Here is a 20,191-nt window from a genome sequence, read left to right as displayed (position 1 = left end):
TTGTGTTATATTTACCTGCTCTGTTGCAGTGGATTTGCACAGAGCAGCCCAGATCCTGCTCTTCTGGCCCCTCTCTCCTGTCGAGTGCCCCCACAGCAAGCAGTTTGCTATGGGGGAACCCAAGCCGAATCACAGCTCCTTGTGTCCATTCAGACAATGTACTCCATTATGGAGTACCATCCCTCCCGCAGATACCAATTATGGAGTACCATGCCTCCCGCAGATCCCAATTATGGAGTACCATGCCTCCCGTAGATACCAATTATGGAGTACCATCCCTCCCGCAGATACCAATTATGGAGTACTATGCCTCCCACAGACACCAATTATGGAGTACCATGCCTCCCGCAGACACCAATTATGGAGTACCATCCCTCCCACACATACCAATTATGGAGTACCATGCCTCCCGCAGACACCAATTATGGAGTACCATCCCTCCCACACATACCAATTATGGAGTACCATGCCTCCCGCAGACACCAATTATGGAGGACCATCCCTCCCACAGATACCAATTATGGAGTACCATCCCTCCCACAGACACCAATTATGGAGTACCATCCCTCTCACACATAACAACTATGGAATACCATCCCTCCCACAGACACCAATTATGGAGTACCATCCCTCTCACACATAACAACTATGGAATACCATCCCTCCCACACACACCAATTATGGAGTACCATCCCTCCCACAGATGCCAATTATGGAGTACCATCCCTCCCACGGATGCCAATTATGGAGTATCATCCCTCCCACGGACACCAATTATGGAGGACCATCCCTCCCACAGATGCCAATTATGGAGTACCATCCCTCCCACAGATACCAATTATGGAGTACCATCCCTCCCACAGATACCAATTATGGAGTACCATCCCTCCCACAGACACCAATTATGGAGTACCATCCCTCCCACAGATACCAATTATGGAGTACCATCCCTCTCACACATAACAACTATGGAATACCATCCCTCCCACAGACACCAATTATGGAGTACCATCCCTCTCACACATAACAACTATGGAATACCATCCCTCCCACACACACCAATTATGGAGTACCATCCCTTCCCACAGATGCCAATTATGGAGTACCATCCCTCCCACGGACGCCAATTATGGAGGACCATCCCTCCCACAGACGCCAATTATGGAGTACCATCCCTCCCACAGATGCCAATTATGGAGGACCATCCCTCCCACAGACACCAATTATGGAGTACCATCCCTCCCACAGACACCAATTATGGAGGACCATCCCTCCCACAGATGTCAATTATGGAGTACCATCCCTCCCACAGACACCAATTGTGGAGTACCATCCTTCCCACAGATACCAATGATAGGGCACCATTCCTCCCATAGACACCAATGATGGGGCAGCATTCATCCCATAGACACAAACGATGGGGCACCAGTCATACATTGAATACCAACAATGGGGCACCATTCTTTCCACTTAAGCCAATGATGGGGCACTGTTTGTTCTTACCATTACCACTGTGTTTTCTAATCCCACTGTCCATAGTCTGGCCCCTCTAAAGCAGGGGACTCAAACTGGTGGCCCTCCAGCTGTTGCAGAACTACAAGTCCCATCATGCCTCTGCCTTAGGGAGTCATGCTTGTAACTGTCAGCCTTGCATTGCCTCGTGGGACTTGTAGTTTTGGCAGCAGCTGGAGGGCCGCCAGTTTCAGACCCCTGCTCCAAAGCCTCAAAGCCAGTAAACTGGCCCTTTGTTCAGAAAGTTTGGAGACCCCTGCTTTATAAGACCCCAAATCGCTCCTCTATCTTTGATAGCAACAGATCAAAAAAAAAAAAGATCTTTTGCTTTAAAAAAAACAATAGTTTACTTCAGCCCTAGACAGGAAGTGACATCATGACGTCGCTCTGTTTCTCCAGGATCATAGAGGTGATCAGAGATGATCTGGTTCCTGTTCACCTTTGTGACCAGCTACACAAATGATCAGATCATTTCCTGGTAAGAATGCTAAGCCTGAGAAACACCGGGGAACGTGGGGTGGGACCCTTCTAGGGTTGCCACCTGTCCAGGATTCACCCAGACAGTTGTGGTTTGGAATTATGCGTCCAGGTTTCAGACTGCCTGAAACCCAGACACATTATTTAGATTGGACTATGGGTTCCCTGCAGCTTCCACCTCCCCCCCTCCCCCACACACTCCTACCCCTCTGTGCCTGCCCACACTCCAATCCCCGGCACTGTGCCTCAGAAAAGTGGGGGGCTGGAAATTTGAAGTCCAGCAGCCTCAGATACATCTGGATGAGTGGTGCTGACTGCCAAGGGGTGAGTGAGCTCACCATCCATCCCTGTCTGTGACTGAAGTCTCCCCTCTTCTCTCTCCTGCCTCTGAGTGATTACACAAAGGTAGATCAGGGTTCTCAGAGCACCCCTTTACATCAGAGTTCCTCTTTACACCAGAGGCCACAGTGTCCCCCCTTACATCAGAGTCTTCTCCATACATCAGAGTTCTCAATGTTCCACCTTAAATCAGGGTTCCCAGAGCATCCCTTATGTCAGAGTCCCTGGAGTTCTCCCTTACATCAGAGTCTGCAGATTCCCCCCTTACAGTGAAATGAAACTCAGATGCTCAGATGTAAAAGATGAACTCTGCGGACTCTGATGTAATGGGGGACTCTTGTGATTAATTTCATATGATTAGAGATGTTATTTAATATCAAAATATATGTATAGTTTATACTATAAAAAAAAAAATTGCTGCGTGGCGCTAAAGGTGGCAACCCTATCCCTCTCACTGCTTCTAAAAGGGATCCAACAGCTATTTAGCCACTCAGACCGCTTTCTTGAGAAAAAGAAAATCACTGGCTGAAATAAAAAAAATACCAGGGTTATGGCTGGTAGCATTAGGCATGACGCCGATATACCACTTATAAGGCACAATTTATATAAACGTATTGCGGTCAGCAAGTGGCCAAGCAGTCATGGCTTCTATGTCCTGCAAGGACAGCCAGAATGCTGCCACATTGAGGGCTGTCTACTCTACACAGACCGACTGCCAAGCGAGATCGGCGCCTGCCAGCTGCGTTTTATGATGGGATAATGCGTTTTATGATGGGATAATGGTAATAATAACCCATCAGGACAGACCAGTGTGACAGAGCCAAGCATGTAACTGTCTGTATATGTGCAGGGGATTGGTCCAGTCTGGGGACTGATGTAACCTGTTCAGCAGGAAGGCCGAGAATGGAGGAGCTCTGATCTACGGACCAAGTGGACAATGCCACTGCCGGGGCAAGGTCATCCAGTGCCCAAGGCAAAGATGTCAAACTGTTCAAGATGTGAGTCCTTAGGGGATCCTACAACCAGCAAAACAACTGCACATCTGTCAATCCGGTTTTGCATGGAGCTGGAAGTGCGGAGTGATGTTGTGGGACCTTCGTGTTCTCTGCCTCTGCTGGTCTCCTTGTGCCAGAGCCGAAAACATAGGCAGAGGGCACATGCCAGTGTACAGGTTAGGTTGAAGCGATGTGTTGTCTATATCAGATCGCCTAGCTATTTAGTAGCTAATACAATAAAAAGGGGTGGGTAGAGCAGCTTTTTCAGCTGGGCGCAAGCTTGTGTTGATGTCTCTTTAACCACCTGACCTCCAGAAGATTTACCCCCCTTCCTGACCATACCATTTTTTTGCGATGCGGCACTGCGTTACTTTAACTGACAATTGTGTGATCGTGCGACGCTGTGCCCAAATATAATTGATATAATTTTTTTTCATTTAATACTGGTGGAGGGATAAGCGGCACTACAAGTATAAGCAACCCCATAATACTCACCGGTGGAGAAAAGTCTATATATGCACATTGCTTTTACTGCTAGAAAATAGCACAATAATGATAATGGACATAGGACACTGAATAATATCATTTTGTATATATTTGTTTGAATATTATATACATTATTTTCTCAATTATTTATGAATTGCACAGACGTTGTTAATGGCACAAAAAGCGCTTTATTCATTATTTGAGATTTATATAAGCCAAGAGTATATAAACACAAACACAATTGTTGGGATTTACATGAATTGCACTTTATTGACTGCATGATGGCCCTTTAAGGATCATAGCAGGATTGGTATTGCACAGGCACGGTTTTTATATCTTTTTTAAGTCATATGGTGACGCTGTGCTACTCTGGTGACAGTATGTAAAAAAGAAAAAAAAAAAAAGAAATAGTATGAAAAGAAAAACAAAGTTAAAAAAATTGAAAAGATATAAAACATATAATATATATATATATATATATATATATATATATATATATATATATATATATATATATATAGGGCTCGAGCCCATGGAAACGTCGTTCCTGTACTTTTTCTACAACAGCAGGAACGACGTTCCCTTTGCACTGTGGCTGCGGGGAGCCGACCCTGCCCTCCCTCCTCCTCTTGTGTAAAACATGATGTCCCTGTCAGTGGCGGAGTGTAGCGTGTGTAGTACTGCAGCAAGGGTTAATAGATCATTGGGCACTCGCTGAGCTCATGCTGTCCACCGCTAGATTGTTGGGCTCGGGCTGACTGACATGGTTCTACACCGGCAGGCAGCATTAAACACAGCAGGAGCGCCGCCCGTAGTCCCGCCCACCCTGTCAGGCAGCACTGAGCACACTGGCAGTGGCGCCCCTAGTCCCGCCCACTACTCTCTAGCGGTGAACGGGGCCACGGGTGCCGCTCCCACTGTGTTCAATGCTGCCTGGTGGTATAGAACCGCGTCGGTCAGTCCGAGCCTGGCAATCTGGCAGTAAACAGCATGAGCTTGGCGAGTGCCCAATGACCTAGTAACCATTGCTGCAGTACTACACATGCTACACTCCACCACTGAGAAGGACAGCATGTGTTTAGATTTCTGCAAATTCCCATTGGCTTGCAGCGCTTCCCACCTTGGGCTTGGGGGAGGCTGCAATGATGGGCACGGTGAGGATGCATTGATGGGCACAGTAAGGCTGCAATGATGGGCACGGTGAGGCTGCATTGATGGTCACAGGCAGGGCCGGGACAAGGGGTGGGCAGGAGGGGCGGCAGGCCCTGGCGCAATGGTTTATTGTAGGGGTAGGGGGCACCCTGACCCTAACCCTAAGGGAAAGGGGGGCGCAATTTGGTGTCTTTGCCCTGGGCGCTGGATGATCTTCTCCCAGCACTGGGCACAGGTGAGGAGGCAATGATAGGCACAGTGAGGCTGCAATGATGGGCACAGGTGAGGCTGCATTGATGGGCACAGTAAGGCTGCATTGATGGGCACAGGTGAGGCTGCATTGATGGGCACAGGTGAGGCTGCTTTGATGGGCACGGTGAGGCTGCAATTATGGGCATGGTGAGGCTGAATTGATGGGCACAGTGAGGCTGCAATGATAGGCACAGTGAGGCTGCAATGATGGGCACAGTGAGTCTGAATTGAACCATTATCACACATTGTGTTTTTTTTGTTGGTATAGCATGCAGGTTAACAGTAATGTGGGCATGATGGGTGGTCCCTGCATATTTGGAGGCGGGGTCTGGGTAGGAGCAACCATAACATGGGTATGGTGGGTGCAACATCCATATTTGGAGGTGGGATCTGGGCAGGAGCAACTGTAAAGTGAGCATGATAGAGGGTCCCTGCCCATTTGGAAGTGGAGAGGAGTAACCGTAACATTGGCATGGTGGGTGGTCCTTCCATATTTGGAGGTGGAGTTTGGGCAGCAGCAACCATAAAATGGGCATGATGGGTGGTCCCTTCATATCAGGAGGTGGGGTCTGGGCAGGAGAAACTTTAAATTGGGCATGATGAGTGGTCCCTCTATATTTATTAATTAAATTATTTTGTTATAGATCTGTTCTATATTTATTTTTTTGATGCATGTGAATTTTGGAGGTGTCCTCGTAAACTGTCACTTTACAATAAATGTTGCACTTTATTTGTTAAAAAAAGGAGTGCTTATATTACACACACCTTTTTTATTTTTGAGGTTGGGTGGGGAATCTTGGGTGAGTTCCCACACTTTTTTTCCCAGGACTTGACCCCTCTATACATAAATATAATGGTCACCAGTCAGTATCCCTGATCACAGCCGCACCAGTCTTTTTTTTTTTGGTGAAGCTGTACTGCACTGGTGACATGTATGTAAAAAAATTAATAAACGTGAAAAAAAAAGTTTTAATTTTCTTTATTTTCACTCTATTTTTTATTTTTATTGTGACATAAAAATTACAAATTCAAAACACTTCCCCTGCCTCTAACTAAATACCTTGGACCACCTACTTTCCAAAAAGGGTAATTCGGGGGATATTTGTAATGAGGTGTCGGGATTGGTTCATTTTTAATTACATATACCATAGTTTGTGAACTGTATAACTTTCACGCAGACTAAATAATTTAAACCGATTTGGGTTGTTTGTACCAAAGAAATGTAGCAGAATACATTTTGGGCTAAATTAACGAAAAATATTATTTATTTACAGAAACAAAGAAAAAAAAAGTGTTTTTTTTTTTTAATCTTTTGGTATTTTTTAATTTATATAGCAAAATTATTACCACGATTAAATACCACCAAAAGAAAGCTTTATATGTCTAAAAAATGATAAACATGTAATTTTGGTACAGCGGTGCATGACTAAATGTCATTCAAAGTGTGACAGCGCTGAAAGCTGGAAATAGACCTGGGCAGGAAAGGGGTGAAAGTGTCCTAAATTTACATTTTTACATAAAAAAAGGTTGATATTTGAACTTCTTTTTTAAGCAATAAAATAAGCAATGGTGTCCATAATGCTGAGAGAAACAGATACTTCTCCACCATGCCATACCATCAGGGAGGTGTGTGATTGGCCCCAAGTTTATTCTGCAGCCGGACAACCACTCCAAACATCCAGCCAATGTCATTAAGAACTATCTTCAGTGTAAAGAAGAACATTAAGGGATGGTTTGGCCCCCCACAGAGCCCTGATCTCACCATCGTGGGGACAGAAGGACTGGAGGCAGCCGACATCCTCAGAAGATCTGTGCTTAGTTCTCCAAGATGTACATAGAACAACCTACCTGCCGAGTTCCTTCAACAACTGTGTGCAAGTCTACCTAGAAGAATTGATGCTGGTTTAAAGGCGAAGGGAGGTCACCCCAAATATTGATTTGATTTGGATTTCTCTTCTGTTCATTTACTTTTTCAATGTGTTGATTGATAAAATAACAAAACTATTAACACTTCTATTTCTGAAAGTTTTCTTCATTTACAGCAATAGCATCACACCTGCCTAAAGCCCCTCACAATTGATACATTGTAGCACAATGACTTCAGACGGATCTGATTTGTGCTACAAATTACTTCCCAGAAATGTTACAATGTCAACATACAAGTAAGTACTAATTAAATCCTAAATTACCGGTCATGCTGTCCTCGAGTTCCCAATTTCGGATCCCCCTCTGTTTCCAACAGAAGATGAAATCCAGGAGTGTCTCTTGTTGAGTCCCATCTGCCTCTGAGGCTCCTTAGACTGTGTCTTCACTAGACACCATAATGACCGCATACCATCCCTAGGGCAGCCTGCAGGGCAGTGTTCCTGGACCAGACCATCTGACTCCATTTCCAGTTGTTCTGCACCCTCCCCCAAGTGTCAATGTTCTGTGTCCCCAGGTGTCTGTGTGTCAATGTTCTGGGACCCCCAAGTGTCTGTGTGTCAATGTTCTGGGACCCCCAAGTGTCTGTGTGTCAATGTTCTGGGACCCCCAAGTGTCAGTGTGTCACTGTTCTGGGACCCCCAAGTGTCAGTGATCTGGGACCGCCGAGTGTCAGTGTGTCATAGTTCTGGAACCCCAAGTGTCAGGGTGTCACTGTTCTGGGACCTCCAAGTGTCAGTGTGTCATTGTTCTGGGACCCCCAAGTGCCAGTGTGTCAATGTTCTGGGACCCCCAAGTGTCAGTGTGTCATTGTTCTGGGACCCCCAAGTGTCAGTGTGTCGATGTTCTGGGACCCCCAAGTGTCAGTGATCTGGGACTTCCGAGTGTCAGTGTGTCATAGTTCTGGACCCCCAAGTGTCAGGGTGTCAATGTTCTGGGACCCCCAAGTGTCAGGGTGTCACTGTTCTGGGACCCCCAAGTGTCAGTGATCTGGGACCTCCAAGTGTCAGTGTGTCATTGTTCTTGGACCTCCAAGTGTCAGTGTGTCATTGTTCTGGGACCTCCGAGTGTCAGTGTGTCATTGTTCTGGGACCCCCAAGTGTCAGTGTGTCATTGTTCTGGGACCCCCAAGTGTCAGTGTGTCAATGTTCTGGGACCCCCCCAAGTGTCAGTGTGTCAATGTTCTGGGACCCCCCAAGTGTCAGTGTGTCATTGTTCTGGGACCCTCAAGTGCCAGTGTGTCAATGTTTTGGGACCCCCCAAGTGTCAGTGTGTCATTGTTCTGGGACCCCCAAGTGCCAGTGTGTCATTGTTCTGGGACCCCAAGTGTCAGTGTGTCATTGTTCTGGGACCCCAAGTGTCAGTGTGTCATTGTTCTGGGACCCCCAAGTGTCAGTGTGTCAATGTTCTGGGACCCCCAAGTGTCAGTATGTCATTGTTCTGGGATCCCCAAGTGTCAGGGTGTCATTGTTCTGGGACCCCAAGTGGGAGTGTTTCACTGTTCTGGGACCCCCAAGTGTCAGGGTGTCACTGTTCTGGGACCCCCAAGTGTCGGTGTGTCAATGTTCTGGAACCCCCCAAGTGTCAGTGTGTCATTGTTCTGGGACCCCCAAGTGTCAGTGTGCCATTGTTCTGGGACCCCCAAGTGTCAGTGTGTCATTGTTCTGTGACCCCAAAGTGTCAGTGTGTCATTGTTCTGGGACCCCCAAGTGTCAGTGTGTCATTGTTCTGGGACCCCCAAGTGTCAGGGTGTTATTGTTCTGGGACCCCCAACTGTCAGTGTGCCATTTTTTTCTGGGACCCCCAAGTGTCAGTGTGCCATTTTTTCTGGGACTCCCAAGTGTCAGGGTGTCATTGTTCTGGGCCCCCCAAGTGTCAGCGTGCCATTTTTTCTGGGACTCCCAAGTGTCAGGGTGTCATTGTTCTGGGCCCCCCAAGTGTCAGCGTGCCATTTTTTCTGGGACCCCCAAGTGTCAGCATGTCATTGTTCTGGGACCCCCAAATGTCAGTGTGTCATTGTTCTGGGATGATCAGCATTCCTGGAATCTTGCCTTGATATTGCCCTCTTCTCTGCAGAAACTGCAGGTAATGTGTGTGTGTGGGGGGGTAAGTAAGTCATTATACAGTTTCTCAGTTACAGCAGTATTGAACCCTCAGTATGTTTTATGCCGCGTACACACGTAGCGGACTATCCGCCAGACTGTCCGTCCGACTTTCCGAACGGGCTACTTGCCCACACACGGCACTTTTTCAGCAGACTAATACGGCGTACTAAGTTCGCCGTACTATCCGCCATACTTTTGAAATGAACGGTCTCGCCCACACACGCGGAGGAAAGTCCGCTCATTTCGAGCGGGTCTCCAGGTAGGTGGGGCCCGCAAAGGAGACGTCGCTGGCTCCGACGCGATGCGTGGCGACTTATATAGGGACATCACCGGATGATGTCTCCGCCCATTATGGTGTCACAGTCCCAGAGGATGCTGGGACTGTGACATAATAATAGGCGGGGACATCATCCGGTGATGTCCCTATATAAGTCACCACGCATCGCGTCGGAGCCATTGTGAGCGAAGGATGCGACGAGTCAACATCTGAAGAGAAGAAGAGAAGAACAGACAGCGGCCACAGAAGACCGGGCCACCGCCTGTAAAAGAGCTATAAGAAGGCGCGGTGGCCCGGCAGAAGAACCGAAGAGGGGGACAAGACCCCCGAAGTCGGAAGAAGAGGCCGACGGCGAGGAAGAAAGCCGGGCTCCTCCGCTAGCAAAAGAGCTAGCAGAAGATAGCGGAGGAGTCCGGCGAGAAAACCCCCGGAGCTGTGCAATAAACTATTTTTACCTTGTGTTGTGTTTTTTTTTGTACTTTTTTTTCACAGGTGAATGGGTAGGGGTACACAGCCAGGGTTGTCGAGAAGAGGCCCTTGTCCTCATCAACATGGGGACAAGATGCTTTGGGGTGGGGGGGCCTGGTACGGTTCAGGGGGGGCTCGCTCGTCCCCCCCTTTCCTGGCCGGCCGGGTAGCGTGCTTGGACAAGGGTCTGATGTGGACCTGGGGGGAACCCCACTCTGATTTTTTGGGCATTGGGGTTCCCCTTTAAGTCCATACCAGGTGGCGGGGCCAGCGACGTCTCCTTCGCGGGCCCCGCCTACCTGGAGACCCACTCGAAATGAGCGGACTTTTCTCCGTGCCGGAAAAGTCTGTTCATTGCAAAAGTACGGCGGACTGGCATACGCATGGCCGGATTGTCCGCCGAAATGCGAGTCCGGCGGGAAGATTGGAGTGCAAAACTACTTTCTAAGTCCGCCGTACTTTCGGGTCAAAAAAGTCTGCCGGAGGCTACACACGGGGGGATTGTCCGGCGGACTTGAGTTTGCCGGACTTTTCCACCCGATTGTTTGATCGTGTGTACACGGCATTAGTTCAACACATTGAGAAGAATAAAATAAACACCCCCCAGTAAACTATTCCTACCCAGCACTTGCAGTTTACATTCAACGCTGCTGGCTCCTGCTCTCAGTGCTGCTTTCCTGAACATATGGTCTTCACAAGAAAAGGTAATAGTGGACAGTGTGCAGTCTGTTGTTTTGGAGAATGGAGGTAGGAATAGAAGGAAGGAGGATGGGAGTCCCCTGCCATCCCAGGCTATGGGGCTGTGTGTTTCTATTGATGCACGCAGTGCAGGGAGACACAAATCCAGCCTCTGCATACAGCAGTGGCTCCATAGCATCCTGCAAAATAAAGGAGCCACCCGAAAAAAAGGAAACCCGGGGCAGGGGTCATGGCACCAGCTTAGCCTGGAACCTGGTAAGGATCAAAAGATAAAGAAGCTGCATACTCTGTAAGTGATTAAATCAGTCCTGAAAGTAATTAAAAACTGAGCGCTTTTTATCAGTTTAAATCTATTAAATCTGTTATTCAAGTCTGGAGATATCACGCCAGCTGAACATTGATATAAGGCTTGCAGTAGGCATGGCGCATCCATACGTTGATGAGCAGCTGGGGAGATACTCAGGTTGGATCACAGCAGGGAGAGCCAAAGACCTGACCAAAGCCAATAAATACATTTCATGTGGAAATATGTAGTTAGAGTTTGCAGTGTTTTTTATTATTATTTTTTTTTTTTCCCAGACTACATTTACAAGCATGTAGTATTAGGCATAATTGCCCTGCATTGGGTATGCCTGCATTCTGCCATTCATCCACTAGATGGTGCCACAATCCTCGATTTATGGGTTCAACATTATTATAAGAAGTCATTCACACTGAGAACCTCTAATACCCTGTTTCCCCTAAAATAAGACCTAGTGTAATTGTTGGTGATAGCTGCAATAAAAGCCCTACCCCCCAAGTAAGCCCTAGTTAAAGTCCTTGTAGGTCTTCTTTTCAGGGTAGGGCTTATTTTTGAGGAAACTGAGTAGGGCTTATTTGGGTGGTAGGGCTTATATTGCAGCCAACACCGACAATCACGCTAGGTCTTATTTTAGGGGATACAGGGTAGGCATATGTGGGGTCAATTCATTAACAGTTATTGCATTCTATATTTGTGTTTTATTTTCAAATACTACATGCTATAATAACAGATAAATAGTCAACTTATTAAAGTAAAATATCAAACTTGAGGTAAATACCTAAAAATGTTGATAAATCTTTCAAATCAATTCACTGAAGAAAAAAAAAACAAAAAACAAAAAAACAAATTCAATGTTATTCTATAAGTCAGTGGCACTCATGTTAGTAATTATAGAGGGCCTCAAATGTGGCCCCCGGGACTTTCAGAGGGCCCCACAATAGCAGCACATTTTCATGCATTAAGGTGCAATGTGTCAAATTAGGCGCCCCACTCAAATTGAATGAGCTATAATGCACCTCAACGCCCACAAATGTCAGTCCTACTGTATTTTATTTTTTTCAGCAAATCTTAATGCACACTGAGGAAGCTGCGAGTACAATAACCCCCAGCATTGGCGTCAGTGAGTGTAATAATAACTCCCAGAATGGGTGTCAGTGTGTACAATAATAACCCCCAACATTGGTGTCAGGATTAATAACCCCCAACATTGTTGTCAGTTATTGCAATAATAATAGGTGTCAGTGAGTGCAATTATAACTCCCAATTTTATTTTTAGTAAGTGCAATAATAACCCCCAACATCGGTGTCAGCGATTGCAATAAAAGCTCCCAGAATTGGTGTCAGTGGAATGCAAACATAACTCCCAACATTGGTGTCAGTTATTGCAATAATAACCCCAAGCAATAATGCCAGTAATTAAAAAAATAAAAAAAATAAATAAAAAAAAAACAGAATTGGTGTCAGTAATAATAACCAATAGCATTGGTGTCTGATAATAACCCACAGCATTGGTTTCAGTGATTTCAAAATTAACCCCAGCATTGGTGTAAGTGATTGCAATAATAACTCCAAGCATTTGTGCCAGTAATAATAACCAACAGCATTGATGTCAGTGATAATAACCCACAGCATTGGTGTCAGTGATAAAAAAAAAAAAATTGGCTTTAGTAATAATAACCAACAGCATTGGTGTCAGTGATTGCAATAATAACCCCCAGCATTGGTGTCAGTGATTGCAATAATAACCCCCAGCATTGGTGCCAGTAATAACAACCCCCAGAATTGGCATCAGGAATAATAACCAACAGCTTTGGTGTCAGTGGATGCAATAATAACCCCCAGAGTTGGTGTCAGTGATTACAATAAGCCCCCAGCACTGATAACACAAAATCTTCTTGTACATCTAACACCCCCCCCCCCCCCCAGACCAGACTGACGATGCTGCTGTCCAAAGGTGCCCCCTGTGCTCCTTCATCCAGAGGTGGGAACCTCTAATCCAGGAGGTGTATTACTAGCTGGATCACCGTGTGGAAATAAAGCCTAAAAAAGAAAACAAATGCAGCCATCCCATCTAATGACTGGTAAACTGGGGCACTATTCCCCTCATTGTCATCAATAATGGGCACTATTCCTCCCATTATCACCAACAATGGGCACTATTCCTTGCACTGACACCAAAAATGGCGCACTATTCCTCCCTCTGATACCAATGATGGGTTATTGTTTACACTCACTGATGCCAAGACATTTTCTTCCCCCACAGGCCACAATCCGGCCCTCCTAAAATTTGAAGGACAGTAAACTGGCCCTTTGTTTAGAAATGTTGGAGAGCCTGCTCTATAGTGAAATCTTGGCACCCCGATATACACAATATTGTCAAAAGTATTGGGACACCTGTCTCATAAAGACATGGATGAGCAAGTTTGGGGTGGAAGACCTTGACTGGCCTGCACAGAGTCCTGATCTCAACCTGATAGAACACCTTTGGGATGAATTAGAGCGGAGACTGCTAGCCAGGCATTCTCCTCCAGCGCCTGACCTCACAAATGCTCTTCTGGAGGGATGGTCAAACATTCCCATAGACACCCTCCTAAACCTTGTGGACGGCCTTCCCAGAAGAGTGGAAGCTGCTATAGCTGCAAAGGGCGGAGCCAACTCAATATTGAACCCTACGGACTAAGACTGGGATGTCATTAAAGTTAATGTGCGTGTAAAGGTAAAGAGCAGGCGTCCCAATACTTTTGACAATATAGTGTACGATGTATGGGATTTCCCAGGGTGAGATTTATTGCTGGAGTGATTGGTGTTTATTGGGATAGAGGAAACCATTGTGTCTGTGAATAATCACATTTCCTCCTCATCATGACACTGATGTGATTATGTGGTTTCCTGTCCCCCCCTGCCTCAATAAAGCAGGAATAAGAAACGAATGCTGAGAGATTCCATGGTAATGGGAAGGGAAATAAGGTCTCCACAAAGCCCCGGAGACCTAGTCATATGTGTTTGGCCACCAAAAGGGAATGCTTGTATATGTTGTAGCTGTCAGTCTGGTCATAATATTTGTCAGTTGGCTAGCATATAAAGTAATTCGATCTCATATAGGAGAGGTTTTTTAGTATTTTGGCACCCTAGGAGGAGAAGGCAACGAGACACTTAGTAAGTGATCCAAACGCCACCTAGGCAGGACTGTCAAAATGGGCCAGACACATGGTAAACCCCAGGAGGAATCTCAGAAATGTTATGCTGTTAAAGACATAATTACAATGTTGTATGGGAAGGATAAGGCACAGGGCACAAATAGGATTCTCAAGAAATTGGGGATGGATGGAGAAAATGGATTAAGTGTAGAAGGTTGGGAAGAAATAAAGAGAGACAGACAGGGAGAGATATTGCAGAACAGATGGGTATCACAAATGCAATGTTTAATTAAGGTTTCCAACAGGGCTGAAGAGGAGGGATGGGAGTATTGTCAGGAAAAGGGTGGATGGGATATGAAGGTCCGACGCAAAAGTCTTCCTTCTGCTCCCGGCGATAGGGTAAATACGGGAGATACTCCACCTCCTTATAACACTACCACACCAGGTAGCGAAAGACCAAAACTTTATCCTTCCTTAAGAGGAAGAGGGTGGGTATGCCGAGTATGCGGTACCCAGAACCCAGACTGGGCACAGGAATGTGTGCATTGCGGCGCTCAAAGACCAGAGTCCGTAGCTCCAGTCCATAGTCGGACTAGGGTAATACAAGTAAATAATCCAAATGCGGGTCAAGCAGGACAGCCACCTACAGTGACTCAACAAGTCGTTCTGAGGACATGGACACCTTGGTCGGCTGACACTCTTATGGCATTAATACAGAATGCTCCTGATCCCGTAGCAAAACCTGCCGCATTCTGTAGATTCGTGACACAATTACTAGACACACATGAAGCAACTTGGCAAGATGGGGAAGATATATGTAGACATAAAATGACACTAACGATGTTTAATCAATTTATGAATGAAATTGCTCCACATAGACCACAAGGGGATCCAGCGGCAGATCCACCAGGAGTACACCCTCGTCATATAGACTCTAGACCCCTGTTTATTGCTCAGTTACGAGAATTTTGCCAAGGGAAACAGCAGGAAAGGGGTTCGACAGCGCCCATAAAACAGGCCCCAGGTCAGACTGTTACAGAATTTTACCTCAACATGGAAAGCATGATGGCTGACGAAGGTCTAGATTTAGCCTTACCCGTCACCATTAGGGCTTTCAATCGACAGTTTATGGAAGGACTAGTACCCCAAATAGGTGACAAACTGAAGGCATGTACTCCCGAATGGAGAGCCATACGGGACAGAGGAACATTGTTGCAGAAAGCACAAGGCATAGAGGCTGATTTAGCAGAAACTAAACCCAGAAGGACACCGGGAGTTAACACTGTTGCCCGGGTCAATGAAGGAGGGAATTCCTCCCGTAAACCTCTTACCTGTTATTACTGCAACAAGGTGGGACATATAAAAAGAGACTGTAGGAAAAGGATAAAAGATGAACAGGAAGGAAACACGGACAGAGACACGAGGGACTACAGACAGAGGCGTACCAATGATAGGGACGATCCGACCGCATGACTTGCCCCAGTCCTAGCTGAATCAGAGAACAAAATGCTCCACATGTTGATGAAGGTGGAAGGTAAACATATTCCTTGTTTGGTTGACACAGGAGCGTCACGCAGTCTGTTGTCTGATTCAGTAGTCCCTCCACACATGACGTCCCGTGACACCATACCCATAAGTGGTTATGACGGTCTTTTGTCCGATGCCCCACTGACTGACTAAACCTTTAAAAGGTAAAAATAGGGGGAATGGCTACCGCCTGACACTTGTGTATTGTTGCAATATGTAGATGACCTATTGTTATGTTGTCCGGATAACGATACTTGTTTAAAAGCCACTCTATCATTGTTACAATTCCTGGCTGAAAAAGGGTGCAAGGTGAATAGAACTAAGTTACAGGTATGTCAGAAAAAGGTTGTCTTTTTGGGCCACTGTATATCCCAGGGTACTCGACACCTCACTGAAGACCGAGTCCAGGCCATAAGACAAATGAATATCCCACGCAATTTTAAGCAACTTCGTATGTTTCTGGGAATGGTATCATATTGTAGACAATGGATACCACATGCCAGTTCTCTGATGCAGACATTATATGATTGCTTGAAAATAGTACCCTATGTACTCACAGAAGCAGGTCATGAATCTTTTAGCACCTTAAAAAGGTTACTAATTTCGGCACCTGCGATCGGGATCCCTGATTATACCAAAACATTTCATTTGTACATTGCTGAAATCACGGGACACGCAACAGGGGTGTTGACACAACAACACATCAAACAAAGGCCGGTAGCATACTTCTCGGCGGCTCTCGATCCTGTCTCTAGAGGATCACCGTCCTGTGTACGAGCAGTTGCAGCAGTGTCAATTATCATTGACAAATCCTCAGAAATTGTCTTAGACAATCCTGTAGTGGTACATACCACACATGACATACACGCCATCTTGTCACAGGTCCAGCCAAAACACATATCAATGGCAAGGCAGCTGCGTCTGCAATGCACTTTGCTCCTACCCCCCAATGTTACCTTTCAGCGATGCACTTCTTTTAACTTAGCACAGCTTTTACCATTACAGACAGATTTGACAGGGGGGAGTAATGATGATAATGGTGTAGACACAGCACAAGATACTCAGGATTCTGACACACTTTCATTTCATGACATAACATCTGATGAACACGATTGTTTTCAACTTATGGAACAAGAAACCACGGGGTTCCCACATGTCACAGACATACCCATTGCAAATGCAGAACACACACTGTACATAGATGGTAGTAGATTTGCCGATGACAAAGGTAAATATCACACAGGTTATGCTGTGGTAACGGACACACAGGTAATTGAGGCAAAGTCACTACCAGCACACATGTCGGCACAAGAAGCGGAACTAACCGCTCTAGAGAAAGCCCTAGAACACTTAGAGGGACAAGAAGGGAACATTTACACTGATTCCGCATACGCCTACGGTGTGGCACATGATTATGGCCACATATGGAAAGCTAGAGGTTACCTTACAGCAGCAGGCACACCTGTTAAACATGGTGAAGGAATCAAAAGAGTCCTGAACAATCTTCAAAAGGTTATAAGAGTAGCCATCATGAAGATAGCGGCACACACGAGCGCAAAAACAACTGAGGCAAAAGGAAACGCATTTGCAGATTTAACTGCAAAGAAGGCAGCTCTAGGGGAAGTAAGCCCTGAGACCTTAGCCACGGTACAGGTGAGTATGCCCGAAACCACATGGCAGCAGCTAATGGAACTACAGGAACAAGCAGGGGCTATTGAGAAGGACCGTTGGGTTAAGGAGGGAGCTGCACCAGGCCTTGACAATGTATGGAGAGAAAGAGACAAAATATGTCTACCCGCTTCTCTATACCCCGCAATGGCAGCGGCTGTTCACTTACCCACTCATGTCAGCTCCAATTCTATGTATAGGATTGTAAGCCAAGGATGGCTAGCCCCTGGATTCAGTAGTACTGCAAGGAACTACTGTGCTGCATGCCAAATCTGTCTGATTAATAACCCAGGACAGAGAGTGAAAACCCCACGTAAACATCAGGTCCGGGCCCAATATCCTTTTCAGAGACTGCAGATTGACTACATACAAATGCCTAAGAGCGGCCCCTTTGAATTTGTTCTTGTGTGCATCTGCCTATTTTTCAGGCTGGCCAGAAAGTTATCCTGTGAAATTAGCTACGGCAAAAGCCACCGCCAAGAAACTGATTACTGAGCTGATACCTAGGTTTGGTCTCCCAGAAACAATAGAATCAGATAGGGGGACACATTTCACGGGAGAAATAATGCAAAATGTGATGGCAATGTTAGGGGTTCAACAAAGTTTTCATACTCCTTACCACCCACAGAGTTCAGGATCAGTAGAAAGAGTAAATGGTACAATCAAGCTGAAAATACAAAAAGTTATGCAGGAGTTGAACAAACCATGGCCTGAGTGCCTACCCTTAGCTTTGTTCTCTATTAGGTACACCCCAACAGGAAAAACAGGGTTATCCCCATATGAAATACTGTTTGGAAGTGCACCTAGATTAGGTTTATATTTTCCTCAAAGTATGCAATTACAATGTGATAGTTTAACTACGTATGTAATACAGTTGCAACAGCGTCTGACTAAAATCCACAAGAGTGTATATTCTTCTCTTCCAGACCCTAATTCTGTCACAGGTACACACGATCTACAACCAGGAGACTATGTGTATGTAAAGAAACATACCAGGAAGACACTGGAACCAAGGTTTGAAGGTCCTTTCCAGGTGCTATTGATTACAGCAACCTCAGTGAAATTGGAAGGGAAACCTACCTGGATCCACGCTTCTCATTGTAAAAAGGAGCCAGTTGGCAAATGACAACATGTATCTTTTTATTGTTTCAGTAATCCTGGCTAATAGTTTGGTTACCTCACAGAATAAAATACACAAGGATGAAGGATTTTCTAAAAAAATGTTATTACTGAAGTTTAAATATGCTTATGCCCAGAAGTCAGGATATGAGAAATGTTGGATTTGTAGCAAATTACACCCCAGCACAGCAAGTATACCACTGATGGCAGTTCCTATAAACTATACTGATCTTGCTAACAGTAGCATTAACAATTAGAATTACATGAATTAGCAATTGAAAGTATGAGTGCAGCATTGACAGGACTCTGTGAAACTACTGAGGACTATGAGTGCTGTACTTGGATACATAACACCAGCATTGAGGTACCTGATTATTATGACATCATTGCACAACACCGTACGGAAGTAAAGAATTTACAAGAGAAGGCCCGAAATATTGGTCGCGACTGGGATCCGTTTGGTGGAACTTTTAGTTTCTCAGGGTTATTCTCTTGGGTTAAGAAGGCAGCAATGACGATTATAGTGGTGCTCTTATTCGTATTTTTCTTTTATGCATGCTTTAAACTGCTCATATGCTTTTGCAAGAAAGCCAAGGTAAATGATGCGGAAAAGATGGAACTTTTGTGAAGATAGGTAGATTTAGATCCTTGACATCACCCATCTGTCAGAAAAGCCACTCTTCCTGAATTTTAGATGTTGGTACTGTCCAGGGGGATGGGTGTATACCCCTCTGACAACTCGCGGTCAGGGAGAGTACTCTGGATATAGGCCGACTAGAACTTGTTCAGGTGGACCCAGGGCAAGAGGGAGGGGTGATGTCAAAGGGGGAAATGTAAGGATTAAGGTATATGTTGAAACAAAATGGTTGACCTTATGTCTTACTAATTACTTGTATTTCTCTCTGTAAAATAAGGATTCGTCATCTATTGTCACGTACTCATCAAGAAGAGGCCGCATCAGCCCTAAAAAGCAGTCTACGCCCAGAAGATTGTCTTATCAGCTGATAACACTCGGAGAATTGTCTTTACTTTGAAAATGTTTTTTTTTTTACATTTGCTGATGTTTGCTCTTTTCTGTCTATAAAAGATGTAATAAAGAAGCCTCAGAGCCACAGTCAGTCAGAGACAGTTAGAGTTAACGACGGACTTCTGAGCAGAAATACTGAATACCTCCGTGTCTCTTTGCTCAGATAAGAACTCTAACTAACAATTGGGAAACGGTAACATAACCTGACAAATAGGTGACTTGTTGAGGTCACACCTAACAGTGACTTCTCATAAAACGGGAAAACAATGGGGACATCTATAGGAGTCGCACAAGGGGAGAGCTCTCGGCATTCTTCTATAGAATTAAAGAAAAGGAGAATGGTCTTTATTAGAACGGAATGCGGCCGCGAGCGACACGGGGACGGCCGCTACTTCTGAAAATGCTAATAATCTGGCCACCATACCGATTAAAGTGCAAGTGAAAATAAAACATATTCAGCACATCCTTATAATACATTTCCTTTTACTTTGGCCCTATAAAAAAGAATTACAGAAAATAATTACTTGGCTGATCTGCCAGAAATCCAGTGTGCTCTTATTTTTCTGCGTGAGCTGACACCCACGCTCCCTCCCTCCCTCCCGAGCAGTGATGTCAGTTGTCCCTCTGGACTACAGAACACCTCCCCTGTATGATATTGAGACAAAGAGGTGTTAGAGTATAACTAAGGGCAAACCTTGTTTGTTTTTTAGTGTTGGATAGAGTGGAG

At 45.5% G+C, this 20,191-nt stretch overlaps 1 long non-coding RNA gene across 1 annotated transcript; it reads left to right on the top strand.

Moving 5' to 3' along the window:
- The first annotated feature begins 14,603 nt into the window (after nt 1-14,603).
- Nucleotides 14,604-19,604, top strand: LOC143927442 (uncharacterized). The gene is made up of 2 exons (XR_013262271.1): nt 14,604-15,657; nt 18,245-19,604. It is a non-coding gene; the product is annotated as an uncharacterized LOC143927442 (long non-coding RNA).
- The last annotated feature ends 587 nt before the right edge of the window (nt 19,605-20,191 follow it).

This window comes from Lithobates pipiens, unplaced genomic scaffold, assembly GCF_037356315.1.
Source record: "Lithobates pipiens isolate NorthernLeopardFrog02 unplaced genomic scaffold, aLitPip1_a1.2 Scaffold_23, whole genome shotgun sequence".
NCBI classification, from domain to species: Eukaryota; Metazoa; Chordata; class Amphibia; order Anura; family Ranidae; genus Lithobates; species Lithobates pipiens.
The sequence above is the reverse complement of the archived record's forward strand: the minus strand, read 5'-3'. Positions and strand labels throughout refer to the sequence as shown.